We start from the raw sequence: 7,357 nt of genomic DNA, 5'->3' as shown, positions 1-7,357 counted from the left end.
CATGATGTACTCTGCATATAAGTTAAATAAACAGGGTGACAATATACAGCCTTGACATACTCCTTTTCCTATTTGGAACCAGTCTGTTGTTCCATGTCCAGTTCTAACTGTTGCTTCCTGACCTGCATACAGATTTCTCAAGAGGCAGATCAGGTGGTCTGGTATTCCCATCTCTTGAAGAATTTTCCACAGTTTCTTGTGATCCACACAGTCAAAGGCTTTGGCATAGTCAATAAAGCAGGAAATAGATGTTTTTCTGGAACTCTCTTGCTTTTTCCATGATCAAGCAGATGTTGGCAATTTGATCTCTGGTTCCTCTGCCTTTTCTAAAACCAGCTTGAACATCAGGAAGTTCACGGTTCACATATTGCTGAAGCCTGGCTTGGAGAATTTTGAGCATTACTTTACTAGGGTGTGAGATGAGTGCAATTATGCGGTAGTTTGAGCATTCTTTGGCATTGCCTTTCTTTGGGATTAGAATGAAAACTGACCTTTTCCAGTCCTGTGGCCACTGCTGAGTTTTCCAAATTTGCTGGCATATTGAGTGTAGCACTTTCACACCATCATCTTTCAGGATTTGAAATAGCTCAACTGGAATTCCATCACCTTCACTAGCTTTGTTCATAGTGATGCTTTCTAAGGCCCACTTGACTTCACATTCCATGATGTCTGGCTCTAGATGAGTGATCACACCATCGTAATTATCTGGGTCGTGAAGATCTTTTTTGTATAGTTCTTCTGTGTATTCTTGCCACCTCTTCTTAATATCTTCTGCTTCTGTTAGGTCCATACCATTTCTGTCCTTTGTCGAGCCCATCTTTGCATGAAATGTTCCCTTGGAATCTCTAATTTTCTTGAAGAGATCTCTAGTCTTTCCCATTCTGTTGTTTTTCTCTATTTCTTTTCATTTATCGCTGAGGAAGGCTTTCTTATCTCTTCTTGCTCTTCTTTGGAACTCTGCATTCAGATGCTTATATCTTTCCTTTTCTCCTTTGCTTTTCGCTTCTCTTCTTTTCACAGCTATTTGTAAGGCCTCCCCAGACAGCCATTTTGCTTTTTTGCATTTCTTTTCCATGGGGATGGTCTTGATCCCTGTCTCCTGTACAATGTCACGAACCTCCGTCCATAGATCATCAGGCACTCTATCTATCAGATCTAGTCCCTTAAATCTATTTCTCACTTCCACTATATAATCATAAGGGATTTGATTTAGGCCATACCTGAATGGTCTAGTGGTTTTCCCTACTTTCTTCAATTTAAGTCTGAATTTGGTAATAAGGAGTTCATGATATGAGCCACAGTCGGCTCCTGGTCTTGTTTTTGTTGACTGTATAGAGCTTCTCCATCTTTGGCTGCAAAGAATATAATCAATCTGATTTTGGTGTTGACCATCTGGTGATGTCCATGTGTAGAGTCTTCTCTTGTGTTGTTGGAAGAGGGTGTTTGCTATGACCAGTACATTTTCTTGGCAAAACTCTATTAGTCTTTGCCCTGCTTCGTTCTGTATTCCAAGGCCAAATTTGCCTGTTACTCCAGGTGTTTCTTGACTTCCTACTTTTGCATTCCAGTCCCCTAAATGAAAAGGACATCTTTTTTGGGTGTTAGTTCTAAAAGGTCTTGTAGGTCTTCATAGAACTGTTCAACTTCAGCTTCTTCAGTGTTACTGGTTGGGGCATAGACTTGGATTACTGTGATATTGAATGGTTTGCCTTGGAAACGAACAGAGATCATTCTGTCGTTTTTGAGATTGCATCCAAGTACTGCATTTCGGACTCTTTTGTTGACCATGATGGCTACTCCATTTCTTCTGAGGGATTCCTGCCCGCAGTAGTAGATATAATGGTCATCTGAGTTAAATTCACCCATTCCAGTCCATTTTAGTTCGCTGATTCCTAGAATGTCGACGTTCACTCTTGCCATCTCTTGTTTGACAACTTCCAATTTGCCTTGATTCATGGACCTGACATTCCAGGTTCCTATGCAATATTGCTCTTTACGCATCGGACCTTGCGTCTATCACCAGTCACATCCACAGCTGGGTATTGTTTTTGCTTTGGCTCCATCCCTTCATTCTTTCGGGAGTTATTTCTCCACTGATCTCCAGTAGCATATTGGGCACCTACTGACCTGGGGAGTTTCTCTTTCAGTATCCTATCATTTTGCCTTTTCATACTGTTCATGGGGTTCTCAAGGCAAGAATACTGAAGTGGTTTGCGAGTCCCTTCTCCAGTGGACCACATTCTGTCAGATCTCTCAACTAGAGCCCACCTATCTCTTGTCTCGGGAAATGCAAAGAGGAGGCTGGCTGATTACAAACGTCCAACTTGGAGCCTATCAATCTCCTACCTCGATTTGAACAGCACTTAACAAAGATACACACAAACCACTAACGAGCACATGGGAACACGCTCCAGGTGAGAAAGGCTGGCACTTAAGGAGCTGACAGCACTCAGTGTTGACGAGGCTGTGGAAAGACAATGGCACCATCTCAGAACACAGCCAGGCAGTTTCTCGCAGAGCTAGATGTGCTCCTTCAGTAAGACCCCCCAGTCCACTCTCATGCATCTACTCACATATCCACCAAAACACTGGTGCACAGATGTTGGCAGCATTTTATCTATAATCCTTAAAACTGTCAACCACCCAAACGGCCACTAAGGAGTGGCGGGTGAGCACGGGAGGCGTGTCTGTGTGTGGAATCTACTCAGAGCCCCCAGGGAGGAGCCTCTGAGTGGGTCCCAGAAGCACTACTGAGTGCACAGCCCAGCTCGATAAACCCTCAGCCCTCAAAACTGTCCCAAGGGGAGTCGCTCAGTGCCTGCCTGCATCTGGGGGTGGGGGTGGGGTGGGGACAGTGGCTGGGAGGGGCCTGGGGTCTCTTTGGGTGGATGCACAGCACTCTGTATGGGGTGGGTGGAGAGGTGAGGGCTGAGCTGTTCAAGCTGAGATGCCTTGAATTGCATACTTCCCAGCACAATTAATTCATGTAACTTGCATCTCAATGAACTTGATTCTGTAAACCTCACCCTGCTTAAGTGGGTTAAAGACCATGAGACCCCCGTCATCTCCCTCATCTCCTGGGGGTCCAGCCCCAGCTGGTGGTGACAGGGAAAACAGGCAGTGGGAGAAGAGGGTGGTGGGCAACAGGGTCCGAGGGAGCACGAGGAGAGGCAGGGGAAACGCCGTGGGTGATGGCAACTGGGACTGTGAAGTGCCTTGCCCTCAGTCACAGGTCAGTCCGTGCCCTGGAGCCTTGAGCTGCATGGGAGGAAGGTCAGATGCGTGCTGGGTTGAAACACACTCTCAGCCTCACAGCCTCCATGTGACTTCACACCCATCTCCCACAGCGACCATTCCCTGCCCCCCACCTCCCACCTTCTCAGCCCCCAGGCCGCCCTCCCAGGTCAAACCCCTCCGGTGCTTTGGGGTTGGTCTCTCCCCACAATGCAGGCTGATGCACTCGGATCTTCCGGGGCAGGGGCACCACCAGTGGTCGGGGTGGAACACTGCCCAGCACCTGGCCTCACCTCCCCATCCTCCCCGTCCCAGTCTCCTCATTGTTCCGACTGCATCCCCCCAATCCCCCTCCAGCCCGCCTAGCCAGGGTGATGCGTCCTGTGTCCAAGTCTCCCCCCTGGTGTGGGTCTCCCATCTCCCCAAGTGCCCCATGGCCGATGTGGGCCCGGCTCAGGGGATCCCTCCCCCAGCAGCAGCCAGTGGTCCTCGCCCATCCGTCCGAGTGCTGGACTAACACCATGGAAGAGGGAGTTCCTCGGCTATCTTATCTCATTTAGTCTTAGAGATGAACTGTAACTGTAATTTGCCAAGTTTCATAGAACAGATAGTTCCTCCTGAGACATGAGCGGAGCTGCATTAAATGAAGAGGCAGTCAAGTCTCTGTAGACGAAGGTTCTGCCAAAGGTGAGACGAGGTCAAGGTGGGGGCGGCCAGCGCTCCGTGTCCATTTTCCCAGACATCACAGTGGTCCTTGGGGGAGGGGGTTGTGCACAGACCCCCCAGACTGTAAGCGCTGTCCGTCAGCCCCATTCGTTTCGGGGGATACCTGCTTTTACTCTGTTTCTTGGTCAAATTGACCGGAGCACTCCTTATGCCGTGTTATTTTAGTCTTTTGAGGAACTACCTTTTGGACTTTTAAAAAAACAAGTTGTATGTGCTTTCCAATGAATGAATTTCTGTTTTTCTCCTTCTTTCCGTACTTTGCTTGTCCATTTTGTCCCATTTCTGAGTTAACTGCTGTGGCTTTCATTTCAGTAGTAGCACCAGGAAATGAACAAGCTCTCACAGGGAATTTCCATGGGCCCTTTCTCGGGGCCCCACCCACTCTGCTGACAGGTGTTTATCCCCAGAAGCCTGACTTCCTCTTTGACCCGTGACTCCTTGGGAAGAACAACTGAAAATTTTCAACCAATCAGGTTTGACTGCAGTGTTCTGTATCATTGAGTTTTATGGAGTTAAGATCCGAGAACCTGGCCTAAGTGATTTTTCATGTCTTCAAATTGGTTTGAACTTTGATTTGTAGCTTGATATGGTGTCATCTTTTAAACTTTTCTACCAAATTTTGGGGGGAAAAAAAGATGTCTGTTCTCTCTATGCATACAGCATTTTATATAAAAATAGTATCAAAAGCACTCATCATGGGACTTAAGTCTCCTACACACTCATGCATGTTCCGTGGACCTCTTGAATATTGTCACAAGAGTCAGCATTCCCTCGTGGCTGGACGTGACATCACCCTGCACATTTCTGTATTCTAGTGCAAAACCATGTGACTGTCAGAACCTCTCCACCAGGCCATGTCTGAAAGGCAGGAGTGGGCTGGGCAAGTCCTTGCACGACTCAAACCCCCCCATTATCTCCTCTCCTCCTGGGTCAAAGTGAAGGGGTGACCCCACCACCGCTCCCCACCCCCACCCTAGGCCATGCACACCTTCAGAGAGCTGTGCTCCAGACAGCTGACTCCCGCCTGCACGGACAGGGCTCAGCGTGTTTGCACCTTCCCTAACACAACCTCGCCAGCCCAAGGCTCCATGACCCTGGGGTGGAGTTGAGGCCACTCAAATCTGCGTTTCACCCCGGGAGAGGACAAGTCCCCTTACCTGACATCCTGAACCCCCAGCATGGACTCCTATGCTCTATCTGAAAGCAACGCCACGCGACTGTGTGCCCTGAGCCTGGGAGGTGCCCTGTCCTCACGTCCCTCTCCCCGTGCAGTCGCCTCAATCCTCCTAAAACCTTTACCTGAGTCTTCTGGGCACAGAGACTCCAGTACACGCTCCCAGTGGGGCAGGACCCTTGGGGCTGCTCCACTGCAGAGCAGTGCTTCAGAGCCGGTCCCTGGCCTGACCACGTGCTGGGAGGCTCCCTGGGCGCCTTGGAGGTACCCTTCCCAGAAGGTGCACGTTGGGTGCCTGTGTGTGCATTGGGTATCTGTGTATGTTGGCACCTGGTCTCAGCCTTGCTTCCAGAGGTGACATGTCACCAAGGTTGAGGTTTGGGGGGATGCACTGTCTGTCCCACTCGCCTTCCAGGCCAGATGCCGTAAGTTCCCCAAGGGGCCCTGACCCTGGGGTGGCCAAGGTGTGCAGAGCAGGCCCATGGCCCTGTGCCCCTTCTGTGTTGAGCACTGCCACCTGTCCCACCCCCCACCATGTCTCTCTGTCTTCCTCCCTCCTCCTCCTTGCTTCCTCCCCTCCCCAGCACATCTCTGTCTCTCCATCTCTCCCCCTCCTTCTTGCTGTGCTCCTGCCCCCTCAGTCTGGTCCCATTCAGCAGAGGTCCCTTGGCTCCTGTCCCCTCCCTGCCCCGCCTTGCTGGGCATTTGCAGTTGAGATGATCAGCCCCTCTGGTCTGTGCATGTTTGAGAAATGGAGTATCAGTAAACAAGGATGTCACAGTTATTTGTGACTGTATCCCTCCAATCTGAGTCGGTGAGCCCTGAGGGAACTCAGGAAGGAAAGAAGCCTGCCATCTATCAGCCATCAGACTGCAGCCATGCTGGGGAAACTCAGGGTGTGAAAACATGGGGTGCTGGCCCCACACAGCTGAGGTACACATCAAAGGAATGAGGTCAGTGAACTCAGACTCTTGCATCACCCATCCATAGAAAAGCACTGAATTCCTTGACTGGGGATATTTCATTTTCTTTAATTATCAAACATCTTTTGATGTTCGGACTACCTGCCCTTTGTTGCAAAACTACAAAAACTGGCTCTTCTCCTGCTCCCCCCACCTCCTCGGAGCTGTTCTATTAGAGTTACTTGAGATGCTGCCTCCCAGACTTAAGTCTTAAGAATTCCCACAGAATAGAATAAAACACAACTCTCAACTTTTAGGTTGTGAATATTTTTTAAGACTACACGTCCTTCCTCACTCTCTCCTCAGAGCAGCTCAAGAGGGTAGAGGGTAGAGGGTAGATCAGATCAGATCAGATCAGTCACTCAGTCGTGTCCGACTCTTTGCGACCCCATGAATCGCAGCACGCCAGGCCTCCCTGTCCATCACCAACTCCCGGAGTTCACTCAGACTCACGTCCATCAAGTCAGTGATGCCATCCAGCCATCTCATCCTCTGTCATCCCCTTCTCCTCTTGCCCCCAATCCCTCCCAGCATCAGAGTCTTTTCCAATGAGTTAACTCTTCACATGAGGTGGCCAAAGTACTGGAGTTTCAGCTTTAGCATCAGTCCTTCCAAAGAAATCCCAGGGCTGATCTCCTTCAGAATGGACTGGTTGGATCTCCTTGCAGTCCAAGGGACTCTCAAGAGTCTTCTCCAACACCACAGTTCAAAAGCATCAATTCTTCAGTGCTCAGCCTTCTTCACAGTCCAACTCTCACATCCATACATGACCACAGGAAAATCCATAGCCTTGACTAGACGAACCTTTGTTGGCAAAGCAATGTCTCTGCTTTTGAATATGCTATCTAGGTTGGTCATAACTTTCCTTCCAAGGAGTAAGCGTCTTTTAATTTCATGGCCGCAGTCACCATCTGCAGTGATTTTGGAGCCCAGAAAAATAAAGTCTGACACTGTTTCCCCATCTATTTGCCATGAAGTGATGGGACCGGATGCCATGATCTTCATTTTCTGAATGTTGAGCTTTAAGCCACCTTTTTCACTCTCCACTTTCACTTTCATCAAGAGGCTTTTGAGTTCCTCTTCACTTTCTGCCATAAGGGTAGTGTCATCTGCATAGCTGACGTTATTGATATTTCTCCTGGAAATCTTGATTCCAGCTTGTGTTTCTTCCAGTTCAGCGTTTCTCATGATGTACTCTGCATATAAGTTAAATAAACAGGGTGACAATATACAGCCTTGACGTACTCCTTTTCCTATTTGG

This window comes from Bos taurus, chromosome 1 (assembly GCF_002263795.3).
Source record: "Bos taurus isolate L1 Dominette 01449 registration number 42190680 breed Hereford chromosome 1, ARS-UCD2.0, whole genome shotgun sequence".
In the NCBI taxonomy this organism is placed as follows: domain Eukaryota; kingdom Metazoa; phylum Chordata; class Mammalia; order Artiodactyla; family Bovidae; genus Bos; species Bos taurus.
The sequence above is the reverse complement of the archived record's forward strand: the minus strand, read 5'-3'. Positions refer to the sequence as shown.